The sequence below is a fragment of the Bison bison genome, unplaced genomic scaffold (assembly GCF_000754665.1).
Source record: "Bison bison bison isolate TAMUID 2011002044 unplaced genomic scaffold, Bison_UMD1.0 scf7180017864370, whole genome shotgun sequence".
NCBI classification, from domain to species: Eukaryota; Metazoa; Chordata; class Mammalia; order Artiodactyla; family Bovidae; genus Bison; species Bison bison.
The window spans coordinates 4,156,238-4,175,032 of record NW_011494942.1 but is presented as its reverse complement, the minus strand read 5'-3'; the positions used below and the strand labels follow the sequence as shown (position 1 = coordinate 4,175,032).

At 39.4% G+C, this 18,795-nt stretch overlaps 1 protein-coding gene across 2 annotated transcripts in view; it reads right to left on the bottom strand.

Annotated features, from left to right (window-relative positions):
* The window catches only part of PLEKHA5 (pleckstrin homology domain containing, family A member 5), a 260,819-nt gene extending 243,605 nt beyond the window's left edge, over window positions 1-17,214 (bottom strand). For both annotated transcript variants that reach the window (XM_010855923.1, XM_010855922.1), the window contains exon 1: window positions 17,161-17,214. The gene's annotated coding sequence lies outside the window, so the exon portion shown is untranslated. The remainder of the gene's footprint in view (window positions 1-17,160) is intronic.
* Window positions 17,215-18,795: the final 1,581 nt, after the last annotated feature.

The following is an 18,795-nucleotide window of genomic DNA, read 5'->3' as shown; positions in this document are numbered from 1 at the left end:
AAGAGTTGACTCATTGGAAAAGACTCTGATGCTGGGAAAGATTGAGGGCAGGAGGAGAAGGGGACAACAGAGGATGAGATGGTTGGATGGCATCACTGTCTCAATGGACATGGGTTTGGCTGGACTCTGGGAATTGGTGATGGACAGGGAGGCCTGGCGTGCTGTGATTCATGGGGTCGCAAAGAGTCGGACACGGCTGAACGACTGAATTGAACTGATACATATGGCTGAGTCCCTTTGCTGACCACCTGTAACTATCATAACATTGTTAATTGACTATACTCCAATATAAACTAAGAAGTTTAAAACAGAGAGAATAAATGCAACAGACACTAGAGGAACTGACTAGCCAACCCTGTGTTCAGCAATATACAGTGACTATTTCAAGACTTTGAGTTTGGAGATGGCTTCTTATATAGCACTAACTAACGCAGCAAGATTAATCATATCTATTCAACTTGAATCATCTATTACATTTCTCCTTCAATGTGTTTGAGGAATTGAAGCCCAAAATTGTAAAATATTTTCATCTCAGGGTCTTCTGCAAGGAGGCTTTAATACCATACTAGGTAGGAACTGTTATATACGGAAAAGATGTAGAACCCCATCAAAGGAGTTTATTTCTCCTACCAATAATACTGCCTGTTTTGAACTCAGTTTCCTCTGCAGCTCCACTGGGAAAGGACAGCAGCTGGACTGAGACTCATTCACATAAAAATAACGGGGTTGGGGGTGGGGGCTTGACATGCCTTTGTAAAAATCTGGATTATTAGGTAAATGTTCAAAATGGACCTGTGATTTCTCTGTATTAGAAAAAAAAAAAAAAGTCCTTCTATCATTCTTTTCTGAGATACAGAATTTCCTCAGCATGAACTATTTCTGAGAAACACAGCTATTCTTCCAAGTTCGCAAAGAATTTCTTTTTCGCACAGTCTTCTACCTCCTCCGAGAGTCTTAAATAAGTTTTTGAAAGTAGATATAAAAAGGAAGCACGCCACCTCCCCTTCCCACTCATCTGGGTAAGCATAAAAGGTTTAGTGACTCTAACTGGACTCGGCCCGTCCAGCTTTCTACCCTGTGGGGCTGTTCTGAGAATCAAAGGAGAGGGAAGGCAAGGAGGGTATTCAGAAGGAATGTGACCTCGCCTGGCCCACTGCCCACAGCTCCAGTCCCAGCCTACCCAGGCCACTACTGGTCACGGGCCAGCCTGGCCAGCCAGCAGCGCAGGCCTGTGAGCGCCTGTTTTCCAATACTGTTGCAGGGCCTGACTGTTAATACTTGTGAAATATTTCAAACCTCTATATTTAAACTTGTATAGCAATCCCAATTTTTCCTATTCCTTTTTATTGATGATCAGGGGTTCAGTTCATTTCTCTTCCCTTCATCTACCACCTTCTTCAGATGATAATAATTTATTCTACAGATAATACATTCTTTAAAAAAATTATGAAACACATTTTTAAAACACAGCATTATCCATGTTCTTACTGCCTTTTCATCATCACTCCTGGGTACACTGTATCCTATACCACCTCCCGTATAATTCAGTTCACTCCACCTATGTGAACAGGCCCTTATGTTACAATGCTTTGAGTTCTCCTCTACCCTGGAGAATATATTCATTCTAGGTCCTGCCTTTTACCTGCAGCCTGGACAAAAGCTACTTTACTCTTTCAAGAAAGTCTTCCTTAGCGCCACTGGGTACTTCACAAATAAGCTGATTTCTAATTCTTAAATCACAAGGCTTTCTTAAATAAAAACCATTTTAAAAACCAAAAATATATATGTTATCTGATCTGATACCATCAACAACAAAACTTACTGACTAGCCTGTGTGACAGTTTCTACCTACAAGAAACTCAGAATCTATACAAGTTGAAGGCTTAAAATGATATTTCTGGGGATTTCCCTGGCAGTCCAGAGGTTAAGACTGTGTTTCCAATGTGGTAGGCAGGAGTTGGATCCTCCATGCCACCAAAAAGATTACTTTTTAAAAAAAATATTTCTGAACCATTATTAGTAGGCCAGGATTTTCAACTGTTCAGCATAAATGATCTGGAAGTGTGCATATACAAAATGTTATGGCCTTGCAAAACAAATACCCACGTATTTCATATGTAACCATGGTTTACAGTTTTTCCAAGTTTGTTTACATATTCACTCACATCATAAGCCTATAAAGAAGGCAAGACAAGAATTACCCTCTCCAAGAAACTGGTTCTTAGTGGGAATAAGCAATTTTCTCCAAGCTGTGTAGTTAACAGAGGTAACAGAGCCAAGGTCTGACCCTTGGCTACTTTCCACTTCACCAGAACACTCAGCGGCCAGAGGCTTACAGATTTGCACACTGTGGTCACAGGACAAAAAGCATCTCCTCTTGGCCAACTTAATAGGCCTGTAATAGGCCTACATCATGTATCATGGAGAACTCCTAAATTCCTAGGTGAATGCACACTGGACTCTCTCCATTGAGCTGTTGACATGTTAGCACCCCTATTTACACTTATTTTTAAGACACAATAAAGTAAGGAAAAAATAAGCTTTACTAAGTTGTAAGACATAGACTGATGACAATACATGTATATAATCTGTAAATCAATAGACATATAATGAGAGAATACAACCAAATTTTTTTTTACTTACCAGGGTGCACAATGAAACTATTTTGGAGAGCTCTTTAAGCTAACTGGCTCTGACATCAAAAATACAAATAATATAAATGACATAAATCATTAAGAAAAATAGCAAGAGAAGAATAGAGAAAATATATGGAAGAAGCAATCGGTAGAAGAGACTCAAACAGGAGACAAACAGAGGGAAAGACGACAAGCGTGGCCAAAACCAAGAACATGCGAATTCAAACAAGATATCACTTTTGTCCATTGGATTCCCTCAAAACTTGAGTCTTGTAACTCCAACTACTGGCAAGGATACAGGAGATAATAATCCTACATGATGCAAGGATAAAATGGTGAAGAGTTTTTGGAAGTTGGCCTAACCACAAAGAGTAAAGCCATAAACCAATCTGAATGTGACTGTCGAAGGGCTCCAATAGTTGGTCCAACTCCAACCGCAAAAGGAATTTAGGGAGTGACGCACTGTTATCATTTGGGGCTTTCAGATTCACTATGCAGCTCTGTACAATGTGTCAGTTTCTACCACTTTCTCATTTCTTGCATGTAACCCCATGAACTTAATGAAAAATACTGCTTCTCATTTATCTTATAATTACACATTTCAATATTTTCAGATACTATTTATGCTGTTTACCAGGGTTTTACCACATTTATCAAAAGCTAAAATACATATACAACCTAACTCAGCAATTTCCATATCTATTTTATAAAAATATTTGCATATGACCATAAAGTTTATGTATAAATATGTTCACAACAATTTTAGAAACTGAGGGGGGGAAAAATGGAAAAACACTAATGTCCACACAATTAGGGGTGGGTACAGCTAAATAATTAATGAATATTTTGTAGCTACTGAAAGAATGGTGTTGACTTCTAACTACTAATGTGAAGAGACCGAAGATATTAAATAAAAAGGAAAAGTCAAAGAATCATACACATAGGACAAGTTCATCTTGGTAAAAATAAATAAATGAATATATGCTTGGATAGGTATGCAAAGAAAGGGGAGTAGGACAAACACCGAACTACCAATACACGGAACCTCCTCTGGGAGGTCAAGTATGGGGTGAGAGGGACTCTACACTACTGTATCAAAAGCAACAGTAACATTTTCCTGTAAGTCTCCCTGGGAATGCATAGGTTATAGTGCCTACTCTTAAATATTGCCACTAATAATACCAGTTAAATCATATAAGTTAATCCAAAGGTCAAGTTCACAAGTCAGTCAAGCACTTAAAACCACACACTCACAATGCAAATACATATATATGTGAGATTATCTGTCCATCTAGCCATCCACCCACCGACACATATGACCTGGGACACCACTGTGATCACTAATATGGGTACTTGTTCCTCATCGATGACCTCTGCTACAGCTTTTTCACTCAGCAATGGGGAAGAGCAGTCCTGGTGTAAAATATAGATATTTTGCAAATTAATCTAGCGCAAGATACCAATAATTGGCCTCCTATACTCCAGTTGTATTAATTGTGTGAACCCAGGATGAACAAATGCTTAAAACTCAATTTACTCAAGTGTGCCCATGTTTTAAAAATATTTGGGCCTACATGCAAGCTCTTGAATTGCTTTTCATTTTGAGGTTTATAATTTTATCATATAAATTTGTAGATATTAAAGATGGTAAATACAACTCTGTACCGACATCCTCACCTAAGCCCTTGCAACATCAACTTGTCACAATATACTTTCCTACTGATCCAGAAGTTACTCTCCAAATTCTTCCCAATACAGTGCTCCAAAGTACTACTGCTAATCAATTAGAATTGCTACGCTACTCGAGAATTATTTACTATCTCCGGTAGTCCATTACCTCAATAGTCTGCGATGAACCACATCTCCCAGTATTCAGAGGCCTGTATAGTTCTCTCCCACTTCTGAGTTTGGCCTAGGTTATGTGATTTGCTCTGATCAACAGGACACGAGCAGGCATAAAACAATCATAGGTTTTATTACATAAATGCTTACACCCAGGGGCTTGTCTTTTTGGAATATTCCCTCTTGGAAGCCCAGCTGCCTTGTTATCAAGCAACTCTAGATAGACCACTAAGGCATGAGAGGCCATGAGAAGACATTGGGAAATTCTGGCCACCATCAAGTTCCAGCTGAATGTATCTATACGAGTAACCTCAATTACAGCACAGGAAACAGAAGAACAGCTTGGCTGAGCCCAGTCAACCCAAAGAAAGGTGAGAAATTATAAACCATTGCTGTTTTTAGCTACTAAGTTTTAGGATAGTCAGTTATGTAACAACAGATAACTGGAAGACTAATTCTTGTTCCAAACTGTCAGAATTGCTAATAAAAACCCACACAGATTCTCCATCAAATTCTTCAAGAAATACCTTCAAATTTCACCTATCCAATCAGAGTATTTATTATAGGTCTGGAGAAACAAGGGCACTTTTAAACATTCTCACGTACAAGGGGAGAACATAACTTTGTACAAATCTCCTAGAGGGCAATTGGGCAAAATGTTAAGTAATGAACCTTTTAAAAAGCTCATGAGTGAGTGAAGTGAAAGGCACTCAATCACGTCCAACTCTTTGGGATCCCATGGACTATACAGTCCATGGAATTCTCCAGGCCAGAATACTGGAGTGGGTAGCCTTTCCCTTTTCCAGGGGATCTTCCCAACCCAGGGATCAAAAACCCAGGTCTCCTGCATTGCAGGCAGATTCTTTACCAGCTGAGCCACAAGGGAAGCCCAAGAACACTAGAGTGGGTAGCCTATCCCTTCTCCAGCAGATCTTCCCAACCCAGGAATCGAACTGGGGTCTCCTGCATTGTATTGTAGGTGGATTCTTTACCAACTGAGCTACCAGGGAAGACCCAAAAAGCTCATACCCTATCCCAATAATTCCAAGTCTAGGAAACAAACATGCATATAAGAGTATTACATAGGATTTTTCTCACGGCAAAAAGTTGGAAACAGCTGTTTAGTTGCTAAGTCGTGTCCAACTCTTTTGGGAACCCAAGGACTGTGGCCCTCCAGGATCCTCTGTCCATGGGATTCTCCAGGCAAGAATACTGGAATGGGTTGCCATTTCCTTCTCCAGGGTATCTCCCCAACCCAGGAATCAAACCTGCATCTCCTGCATTGGCAGGCAGATTCTTTACCAATGAGCCACCAAGGAAGCCTCACAGCCATCTAAAAATAGGATGATTAAACTATTATATATTCATAAGACAGACTATCTGATTAATAAAAAATCTTTCAATGAATAAATATATAGTAACATGAGGACACACAATATAACTTTAATGAAAACAGCATTCAACGCAGTATTAGCAATAAGACCCAAATCTTTAAAAATATTTATGCATATATACTGAAATATTAATAGAAATTCTCTCTGCATAATGGGACTGGGTGATTTTTATTTCTCTTTTATACTCTTCAGTTTTTTTCCAAATGTTCTATAATAAAAATACATTACTTCTATAATCAGAAAGAAACACTTAACATTATAAAACAGAAGGAAAAAAGCACACACACTTAAGATGGATTTGGAATCATTCTCTGACATTTCTTTACTAATTTTTTTAAAATGCCATCATTATTAGATGCGTCTATATTCCATGGTATAACAGATTTTTCAAAGTAAATGTAGTACCACAGATGAATTTTCAAGAGAAAAAAATTGACACTAGGTTTAACATGTTACTTTCCTTGCACCATTGTGCTGTACTATAGAAAATGAGCAAGGAGTAATTCCTTGTTTTTTCTGAAGACTGGGCCATACTGTCCCATTTTACTGAGTTTTAAATTTTAGGTTGAACAACTTTACTGTAAACATTTAATAAAATGGGTATTATATGCACTTTTAATCAAATTCGGCAAAAGCCGATGGAATTAACTCAATATGAAGACTAAAGCAATTTTTCATCTCAGAGGCAGATTCTCTTTTAAGAACCATATCTATCCCAAAGAAATAACATGTGTAAAGAATCTTAGTCACTTGGAAGGGATGGAGGGAAAGAATGTGTAGAACATCCATGGGATGCGTGCAATAAGCAAGTCTGGGTAGCATTACTCAAGCACTGACATTGTGTGGGAATCATGAGTGGCTAGTGATTTCAGAAGAACCAGCGGGAACCCCTGGTGCGCTCCAGCAGGGTGGGGTTTTGGCCACAGTGAGACTGTACTGCCACTCGTACTAAATCCAAGTTGGTTTCCTCAGTCCCCCTTGCTCAAGGCAGCCAGGACAGGATTGGTTTCTATGGCTTCCTCCTCATAATTTAACACTTGCTCTCCATTCTCCCAGGTCCAGGCCTGAACTACCCTGTGTGTATTTTCAGCTACTCCCTCTTCAATGGAAGGCAGAAAGCGGCCTTGCAATCACTGATACGATCACTTCTTAGAAGACTGCAGGTGCTCAAGTTCATGGCCTTCCTGGCCTTTAGCACTGTGCCCTGTATACCAGGGAGGAGCGGTAGTCTCTGATCACACAGACTTTCACACCCAGACTTCCTGCGTGAACCTGGCCTTCCTCTCTTATCGCACGGGTCCTCGGAAGGCTGGCTGACAGTATTATAATCTCAGCTTCAGCTAAGGACAGAGAATGACTGAAGACCAGAGGACCAGTCTTCACTCTAGCGGTGGGCACGGGATACAAGACAGTCAAAGTCCCTAAGATTTTTTATTGGGGAACAGAGAAGAAACCTTATCTTTTGATTTAAACAACTAAAAGAATGTAATCTGGGGCTGTGAGCAGCTATTTTCCCGGTTAAGTGGAGAAAAGCTTTCTCAAGTGGAAAAAGGTGGGTAAGAAGGGCGTTGAAGGATTCATTTGTGTCACTCCTGGAATTAACGTGCGAGAAAAGCTGGCTTTCGCTTATAATAGTTGGCTTTGGGTCACTGACATTTGCAACAGTATGAATCCTAACTAGATGACAAATGAGAAGCAGGAAAATGTCCTGAGATGTTCAGATTTACTTTTCCTACCATCTGTAATAGGTCTTCATTTCAAACATCTCACTGGCTATTATGTGTCGGATGCTGGAAACATGATTATGACACAGTCTCTGCCTCCGAAGAGTTAACAGTCTAGAGAAGCAGTCCCCAAGCTTTTTGGTACCAGACACAGGTTTTGCGGAAGACAGTTTTTCCATGGACTGGGACAGGGCATATGGTTTAGGGATAAGTCGAGCTCAGGTGGGGTTCATGCTCCTGCAAGAATCTAATGCCACCACGGACAGGCAATGGAGCTCGGGTGGTAATGCAAGCAATGGGGAGCACCTGTAAATACAGATGAAGCTTCGCTGGTTGGCCTGCCTCTCACCTCCTGCTGTGCAGCCCTAACAGGGGACCCCTGGTCTAGAAGGATTCTCTTAGGGTTTCTGAAATTACTGGCCACTTCAAAGAATAATTCCCAAGTAGCCAGGAGGCTATTTCTAAGACTTCCCCGAGTGCCTCTGACACGTCAGTGACCTGCACCTCATGAGGCCCACCTTCTACTCCTCTCAGGCCTTTCTAGGATCCACTGAGTTCAGTGGTCTCTAAGCGGACTCTGTCTGCTTTACTCATACTCCTCCTGACAGCAGACAGACTTCAGTATTTCCTCTATTCTCCAAATCACAGTAGGCTGAACCATCAACATGTCTAAGTGGAAACAGCATGGTCACTGCCAAGGTCCGTCTTCCAGCAAGCCTCACAGGTCCCCGCATTATCTTGGCTTCATCCTGGTTCTGGACGCTCAGCTGGGCTTCTGAGCAGATCCTATCTGTATCTTGGAGGAGAATCACATAAGCCACACTTGAGAAACAACTGATTTCCTAATTCATACTGGGACAGACAGACTGTCACATTATGAGAATATTTAAATTTCACAAAAAGCCACATTATAAGGCTTTTGAATAGCATGGAATTAAGATCACTGTCATCATTAAAACTCATCAAGAAATATTTATTGAGGAAGTATTATGAGAAAGGTTTGAGCTGAGGGACAGAAAATACAGCTATAAACAAGCTGCTTTTCCTGAAGGCTACCTACCATGAGTGTATATAGGCAAACAGGTATTAACCAAGCATTGGCTTGATTTTAAAATGTGGTTTTTCAATATACTATTTCTGAAATAAGGATAAAAGGGTTTATTTAATATGGTTATATCTCTCTGTCCCCCCTAAAAAGCTGTTATTATTATTAAATCAGTGGAACTGATGACTACTGGGAGCTTAAAAGAAATACGATGGTTATAGGATTAAGTATTTCATCATAATTCTGTTAAGTGTTAAAAAGAAACATAAGGAGAGAATCTGATGAGGGCAGAACTTTTGCTGGAGGGGCTCCACTAAGTCCCCCCAAAGTCTCATCTAACACAACAGTCAGACTGACCCTTTCAAAGGGCAAAATCAGACCACACTTTTCCTCTGCTCAGACCTGCGACAGCTCCACATCACCCTGTGTTAACAGCCAATTATACCAACCAATGAGGCCCCACACAGCCCTGCCTGTCCTTCTCTGATTGCACTGTTTTTTTCTCCCACACCCATTCCTCTACACTCCTCTCCTGATCCTCCACATCTAGCTCTAATTTTTTTTTCTTAGAGCACTTATATATGCTTACATACCATAAAACTTATTTACCAATGTTATATTTTCTTTGTCTGATATTCCCTCCCCCACCATGCCACCCCTGAGAAGAGTAGAGTTTGGCGGGTATATTTTGCTTAATGATGTATCCTATTCACTAAGGCATATAATTATGAGTTCAAAATGTATTGAAGAGAATTGGAAGAAAAAATGTGTTGGTGAATGACTAGGTAACTGGAAGACTGTGCCACTGAGACTGAAATAATAGTTAAAATCATAATCATAGTCAGCTTAGCCTTGCTCTCTAGTAGATAGTAGAGGGTAACTTCTGTTGCAGTGTTTCTCCTTTTTTCTAAAATTCCACATCACATCAACGCCACCCCAAGTCTTTCATTGGCTACAACAACAGTCACTCAGGTTACAGTCCAGTCTCAAGCCCAGATGCTATTAATTCTTCATCTGTCAGGTGACTTTGTGCTGCTCTATTCTGATCACTCTGTGGGGTTTCACAGCTGAGCTTAGGAAGAAGGTTTATTCCTTACGTTAGTGAGAAAGGCCTCTTCCATACTGGACCAATTCCTCACAATGCATCTGCTCAAAGCATCATGCACACGTCATAGCATTTATCAGACTGCACATTTGTGATTATGTTAGCACTGTCTCTCCCACTAATTTAACTATAAGCTCCATAAGAGCAAGGTCCGTGTCTATTTCATTCACAAAACCTAAAGTGCTCAGCACACAGTGCTCGCGAACTATTTGTTGAATGAGTTACTGGATGAAAGAATATGACAGTGCTGGCTTGGATCTACATATATTATTTGGAGATAAAGCAGCTGAGACAGCACTTTAAGGGGTAGAGGGTATGTTTCTTATTCATGAGGGGAAACAGAAAATAATGTTGGGAGTCCTTTGGAAAGGCCAGATTTTAGCCACCTAAAATGTGATGTCCTTTTTGAGGTAAGCAGCTCAAAAAGCAAACCATCATTAACACCTCTACCTAGAGCTCCCCCCAACCACCAACCCCCTTATTCTGGTCAAGGGCCCCAATCATTCTTGTAGCCACTCAGACACAAAGGCCTCTAAGTAACTTTTGACCTCTCTTTCTCTGACAACCTCCCAGCTCACCAAGACTCCCAAGGCCTGTCAACTCCTCCTTAATAACTTTGATCAATAGCCTCCTTCCTTTCCATTCCCACTGCTACCAACTTGCTTCCAGCACTAACTCCCTCCCAGATTATAGCCACAGACCCAGAAAGGGACTCCTCTATTCCACGTTTTACCCCTCTCTAAGCCATGCTGCCTGCATTAGAATCTCTCTTAATACCTTCACCTTACGCTATTAACACTATTATGCTATTAACCAAAACAAAAAACAAAACAAACAAAAAAAAACAACCTATCTGCAGTGGCTTGCCTAGAAATGAAAATCTCAGCCTTCCATTCAAAGACCAGACACAACATTGCTGCAAACAGAATTCTTAGTCTGACTTTCCATTATCCTAGCATTTTTTCTAATCACCTACCAGCAGGGCAGTTATCACTATTCATCACTATTTAACCCCTCAAAACCTAATGACCAGTATTTTTTAAATAGAATCTCGGAATTTGGTCATTTCTTTCCATCCACTCGAGAGTGCTAGTGCTGGGCACTATCCTAGGTATTTGGTATACATGTGAATTCCAGCCATGCCCTGAAGGCCTAACTCACTCCTGCCTCTTCAAGCCCTTCCCCTTCAACCTGGCCCTATGTTTCTTCTTCTTTCTCTGACTTCTTAGGATGCCATTTGAGTGACAACCAGCATCACTTTTATATGAACTCCAATTTGCTCATACATAGCTATACATGTCACTTTTCACCATTTAACCCCAACTTATACATATCTCTATAGAAAGGTGAAAAGGTCCCAGGAGAGAGTATTTGCCCACAAGCGCTGAGAAACCCCTTGTCTTTGTAGGACAGATAGTGGTACCTAAACAGGGATGTTGACATCCCACCAGTTTCGGTGGCCTCTGATTCCTTGACTCTTCCAACCAATTCTTACCCTACTCCCCTTTCCTTCCTCCTTCCTAAACTACACCAGCTTTGACAATCAGAAATACAAACCAAGAAAGAGGTCCATCCACATAAGGGGGAAATCACTTGAGAAATCCAAAAGGGGCTCTCTAAATGCAGTCACTTACACTGTGGGGACTCCTCTGGTCCTACCCCAACTAACTCCTCTGGAGGCTGGAGGCCAGCAGTATCAGCACAGACACCACTTACCAGGGGCTCACCAGATGCTGGCATTAAGCTATAGGCAGGCACTATAAGAAGACACTGAGCAGGCCTGGTCCTGAGCAATGTTCCTGGGACTAAAAAGGACCATGAGATTCCATGATAAAATTCACACTATTTGAAGTCCTGTTATCCCACCCTCGAAACCCCTAAATACACTTTATCACTGAAACATTTATGGGAAAATTTCATAATCTGTCACAAAACACTCTGCTTTTCCTTTATGAGGATGCTGTTTTAAAATCACATGTTTGCTCCATTTTTTTTAAAACAACCCGACTGCACTGGGTCTTCATGGCTGTGCAGGCTTTCTCTAGTTGTGGTGAGTAGGAGGTACTCTCTAGTTGCTGTGTGCGGGCTTCTCAGTGCAGTGGCTTCTCCTGTTGGGGAGCACAGGCTCTAGGTGCACAGGCTTAGTTGCCCCAAGGCATGTCAAATCTTCCCAGACCAGAGATCGAACCTGCATGTGTCCTTTCATTGACAGAAGGGTTCTTAACCACTGGACCACCAGGGAAATCTCATTTTTTGTTTCCTAGTAAGACTGTATGCTCCAGGAAAGCCTCAGCTGAGTCACCAAATACCTAGAATAGTGCCCAACACCAACACTCTCGAGTGGATGTAAAGAAATGACCAAATTCTGAGATTCTATTAAAAAAAATACTGATCAATAGGTTTTGAGGAGTTAAACAAGCTTTCATGTGCCTACTAACCTACCTACTAACCTAGGGGGTTTCCCAGGTGGCTCAGTGGAATCTGCCTGCCCACATAGGAGATGCAGGTTTGATCCCTGAGTCAGGAAGATCCTCTGGAGAAGGAAATGGCAACCCACTCCAGTATTCTTGCCTGGAAAATCCCATGGGCAAAGGAGACTGGTGCGCTACAGTCTATAGAATCGCAAAGAGTTGGACATAACTGAGCGAGTGAGCACACACATACTAACCTATCCACTGTACTTGTTTCTTTGAAATGATCTCTATTTCCAAGCAACCTATTAATGGAGGGACACATACCATAGGATCTGTTTATACTGCTCTGTATTTTTAGGTCTAGAAGCGACTTAGCCCAGAGACCTTAATTTGAATGATAGTGACTAATATTGAAGCTATAAGACCTACAACAGGCCTTTAACTTCTTTAAGCTTCAGTTTCATCATGAAAAAGGGTGCAAGGGGAGGAGGGGAGAGGAAGGTAAAAAAGGCTACTGTGAATATTAAATTCATCAAATGCTATGTTGAAATGCCTCACACTAGGAGTCCGGGGGCCCCACACCATCTCCCTTTAATACTCCACATGCTTTTCTCTACACCACAGTTGAAGGTTGAAACCACAGTTCATTGTTATGCTGTACCTAACGAATTAGCATAAAGTGTTTCATACACAGAAGGATTATTCATTCCAAATACTGTTAGGGATATGGAGAAGATGTACAATGTCCATGAATTGTCCTGAAACATGATGTTGCTACACCCAATTCTAATATTATAGTACAACCATACCAAACAATTTTAAATATCAAATGCACTGCAATATATTCTCACATTCTCACAGCAGCTATGCTCCCTGTCTTCACTCATAGTTTCAGTTGTGATACTCTATGAAGAAACAGATTTTCTTCTCACTTGCAACTTTAAATGGTTATTTCATACTAGAATTCCCCTCACTGCAGATTAGTTTGAAATTCTAAGCATACATTAGATCCAACTATAGCAGATACTGAAATGAAACTTCATTAGTCAAAAAAAAAAAAAAAAAAAAAAATCAAACACTGCTCTATTTGCATATCTAAGTTCGATTTTCAGAACTTTAAATTTAAAATTAAGGGAAAAGGCAATATGAAAATATAATCTCACAACATTTACATACTCCTTTATGACCCTGCAAAGACATTTTTTGATCCCCAAACCTGTCACATAAGGCAATGACCTCTAGATAATTAGAACAAAGTTGCTCACTATTCAGAGAGCATTGTTTTAAGATTTACTTAGCACTTTAAATTAACCATCTTAAAGCTTTGAAGCACAAAGTAACAGTCAATGACACATACATTTTAAGCTACCATGACCTGTCATTACAGAGTCATTAAGTAATATTTTCAAGGAGTAAGCAGAAAGCTTTATAACCTTCAAATATATGACTATCTTCTGCACTTTGAGCTGAGTTATTTGAATATTTAAAGCTATACTTCATAAATTATAAAAATCACCGGCAACTTTCAGCATTCTTCCCCAAAAATAAAAAACATGAATTAATTGTTAAAAAGCAATATGGAAACAATAATCAAATTCAGACTCTGTGTATATGTATTTACACACACACACAATAAAATAATTTAGAGGCTGGGTAGCTTAAGGCAAACTTTCTTCATTAAAAACATAAACCTAAATATTTATTGTTACAGTAAAGAATTAATTTTCAAATTTTAACATTTTTCTGGCCAAAGTGACTTAAAGTAAAATACCTTCTCTTTATATTTTGTTTCCTGAAACATGAATTGTTCCTGAAACATGAATTGGTTCATGAAAGAACCAATTTCAAAAACTGTATAAAGTAAACTGATTATCCAGCTCAAATCTATACAACTCTTAACTGTGATCCGCCCCTCTGTTGACATTAGTGAACGCTGTCAACTGTACACACACAACTCTCCCACTGTGGCAACAGAAAGAGACCCAGAGCTTTGGCTCTACTTAGACTTATCTGCGGTTATCTACACACAGCTTAAAGACCGAGATTAAATAGTTAAGCAGGATCTGAAAGCTAAGTAACTTTCCACATTTCCCATACTATCTCTTCTTTGGCACTCTGAGTGCATTATTCTGTAGAATATTGTAAATTCCCAGAACCATATAAAATTCAAAGAAATCTGAAAGTTGGCTGGAACAGAGAAGCTGCCTTTTGCAGCCCGCCTAATTTAAAGATGTGAAGACTGAGCTCCACTGTCTTAGAGGGTCAAGGCCACAGTCGTGCCTTCCTTCTGCTCTTCTTACTGCCCACAGGAATGCGGGTGTTGACACTAAAATATCGATACAATCCAAAGATAAATTCTTCCTGGCCATTTGCCGTTTTGAACCACCACCACCATTTGTTCTGAAGGGAATTGGAGAGTTGAATGTACTTCACGTGGGAACTAAAGTAGAAACAACTCCAGGTCTTGGTCTCCCTTCTTGCTCTGGGAGCCTCCCAGGAACACAGGATTAGGAATAACAAGATGATCAATGGGTCTTTTATCTGCCTTTCATCTTCTCTGTCCCATGTGAACAAAACCCACCCTGCTCACTCCATCACCTCTTTTTATTATAATCTGGTCAATAACCTCCTTTCTTCATCTAACATAGAACCCACAGTGAAAAATATATCCACCAACAGCCATCACTTTCCTACGGCAAACTCCTATCCTTTCTCCTACTCTGAACATTCTAAATATAGTTCACATCCCGGCTGTTTCTCATCTTGCTGTCTTTGCAGACTCCTAAGTTCCAAAGGCATGTTTCTGCTGTTTTATTATGTGGTGTGACAAGGAAAAGAGTTCTTCTGACAACAACCACAATTAAAACGAGATTCAGACATGGTAACATATGTGAGAGTGCTCTGCAAACTGTGAAATTTCAGATACAAGCAGTGCCCCCAGTACACAATAATCAAGCACCCCTAGTTGCTCATAACAACACAAGAAGGTAAAAGGTTCTGAGGAAATGACAGCCCACACTAGAGATTTATCTGACCTTAAAAGAAATTAGTCTTCTGATACAACCCAGAAAGGAAAAACAGTAGCACCTAATGTTCAGCAAATCATGTATTTCTCAATGGTTGTTTTAAACTTCTACTTAAAAGAAGTTTAGAGGTTTAATGAATGCATATTTCTAAAACGTGCTCAACTTTAGAACAAATTACCTTCATAAAGTAAATTCTTTATTGCTACCTTTGGACACAACGATTGGCTGTCTCCCAATACCACATGATGAAAACCCGCTAGCTTAAAAATGCACGTAGAATTAAAGTCAAATTATTACAGCTTTCTGAATGCAGTCCTTACGTGCCTGAGAAACTTAGGCATGACACAAATAAGATTCTAATTTGTTTATGTCAACATAAAAGAAACTCTAATCAAAAGGGCTAGTGAAACAAAAGAAAACTCGGTCTTTTCTAACAGCTTAGTTCTAAATTAAAACATACATATTCGGCCTGCACAGAGTAACATTTTGCACTGCCAAATAAACATTCATCTAAGGATGTACACATTCACCAAAATTTAAATAATATTGAGAAATACAGTGTTACTCCTATTCTATAAGATCAGCAAGGCTTAATGTACAGCAGTTAAGATTATACTGGATACAAATAAACGAACTCCATCCAAAAAAAGCTGTCTTCGGAAATATCAATACTTTGTCCAAAAAAAAAAAAGAATCCCTTTCATGACAATACAAACTCACTTTAATTCAGGATGAAAAAGAACTCTAAAGAAAACAGTTGGTGACTCTGCACTTTACTCATGCCTTTGTTTTTTAGGCCATCTAATGATGCACAGCACAATCTCCAAATAAAAGATGCAAATCAAACATATCCAGGGAAGGACCACATCATGAAACCGTACTCCATTCCTATATCTTCATTCTGCCTTCTCCATTTCTACATCCAAAACAAGCAAGCACAGCTAGTATCTGTATGTTTCCCTTAATATTTTATAAAAAATCATTCTAAAAAAATGTTTAAGCCATGTAGATAATTATAATTTCATGAGGTATGGCATCATCTTTAAAATGGCACTCAGTAAAGTGCCTTATTGGGCTGGATGAAGCAGAGGTACCTTAAGCTAGCCATCTGTTATTATTAATAAGCCAATGACATCTCAACCAAATCTCATAGTTAAGCATTCTCCTTCAAGCCTCAGTTCCTTAAAATGAAACAAAAAATTTTAAAACAAGCTCTTAAGTAAACAGTTTCTAATTTAAAATGAAGATAAAACCACCTTTATGTTCTCGAGGGATAAAAAAAAAAAATCTTCCTACATAATGTTTGACCTCAAACTGGTGTATCCATCTCCAAGCACTGTCAAGTTAACAGTTAAGAGAAATTATTTCAATATTCTACAAAATTAATTTAAAGATTAGGACTGGTCAATTGTCCTTAAGTGCTACTGAAAGCCTTTTATTCAAACACAAATGCCAGTAAAACATTTAGATATGAAACTTTGGAACTTAGCTCTATTTACATAAACTGAAGCAAATTACAAACAATGCTCCCACAGATGTTTGTGAAATATTCCGTATTTATTTGTTTTTACTTTCAGCCCTGTCACTATCCATCAAACTGTAACCTAGCTTTACATCACTTTCACTACTTATTAATAGCTCTGGTCAAAATACACATGAACAGAATTCACTTTAAAAGAAAAAAGGTAACATGCTAAAGACAAACTACTACAATCACTCAAGAATATATACAGAAGCCCCAAAAATGTAACGGTGGCCATAAATGATCTAACTGCTAAATCAATGAATGCCCAGACAAATAACATAAGAAAATTGAGTGTTGTCTTTTACCTCAAATTCCAACACTCATAATGCATAAAATCAATAAAATACGATAAACCTTAAGAAATCATGATTGTACCTCGACATACAACCAAAGGTTAATCACAACATCTGAATTACCAAGGGAAAAAAATCATAATTAAAAAGACTCACTTTATATAGTATCTTGCACCTTCAAAAGTATATGCTTCTTCCCAGCCAGTGGGCAAATCTAAAAAACATGTATTTCACAATCAGTATTACTTCAACAGAACAGCATAGTAAGTTTCAAACCATTTTTAATTATTTCTTTTCACGATCAATGATTTTCATTTATTAAGTTTCTAATCCCACCCCCCAAAAAAGCATTAGACTGGTAGTAAAATTCATAGTAGATACAACATCATTTTGGGGGAATGGCAATTCATATGTAATGCCACCAGAAAACTATCAACCACATTAGAGATTATCTGACAGAATTATACACTTTGATGAGAGTGGAGAGGAAAAGAAGCCAAGGGATGGCTTCTAATCCCAAGTAAATACCCATGAACAGCAGGCCAAAATACCTCCCAAAATCAAAGAAAAAGACTGCATAAAAGGTAACACCCACTTCTTCCTAAGGATGTTGAGTCTATTTAAGACCACACCTTTCAGCTACATAAGTGAATCCATCCGGGAAGTGTCACTGATGAGAGAGAACTTCCTAAGTATTTAATTAAGGGGAATGAAATCTGACATCACATGCTTTATACATGTGTGTTTCTACAGACCTGGCTTGCAGAGATGTGAAGTTTCAAGTCATAAACCTGGCAAGAATGCTGGTGAATGATGGTAACATTCTGTGCTTGCCAATTACTTACAAACGACCAGTGGCTTGGATTTAATCATGATACCGCTCTGAAATAAAAAACCACTGATGTGTGTGCAAAATCAAAGCAAAATAAACCAAACCAGGAAAAAAAAAAAAAAAATCAAGATCATCTCTCAAAAATCAAATTAACCTAAAATCACAGAATAAAATTTTTCTGACGTGTGAATGTTATCAAACCTGGAGAGTTAATACGATAAAAATATGTATTTCACATAGCCAAAATAATCATGGACCTATTCCACGACACGATGAGGCTACATAACCTAAACATCACATTGTCTCTTGTGACACAAACCTGTTACTATCCATAAGGCAAAGAGGCCATTGAAGTTGACTGTATGTATGACAAACACCAAAATGTACATTTCAGTCAAAGAGGACACTGAGGAGTTAAGAAATATGACGATGAATTAGTCAGAAATGCCTTAAAAATGGAACCTCATCATGCTTGCTACACCAGCTTTCTCTTTCCTCCTCCACCTTTTTGCAAATTTGGGGATATTAGTCACTGTGCTGAACTCCAGCATGTAATACAGGAGACAGGCTTGTTCAATAACCTGGCAACTTTAAGAGAGAACCTCGGAGTTATAGAGGAAATATCCCGGAAGACTAGCTCTACAGAGCTTTTCTGAAGCCGGCCTCACCTTCCACCCAAACTGTTCTCAAGCCTTTCCAATCACCAGTAACAGAAGCAGGCCAGGAAGAGAACACATGTTACGTTTCAAAGGCAAACAAGTTTCAAGAATGTACACAAAGACTGACAAAAGAAAGCCAGAGCAGCACTGAAGCTCCAATCTTCTCTTCTCCAGCTCAGCTCACAGGCAGCCTTCAAACCAGCTACCCAAGGCACCGAGCTGGTTCCCCGGCGACCCTCTCCAATCGGGGACCCAGGCCCGCACGCGGGACGCCCCTACCCCCACCCCCAGCACGCCCAC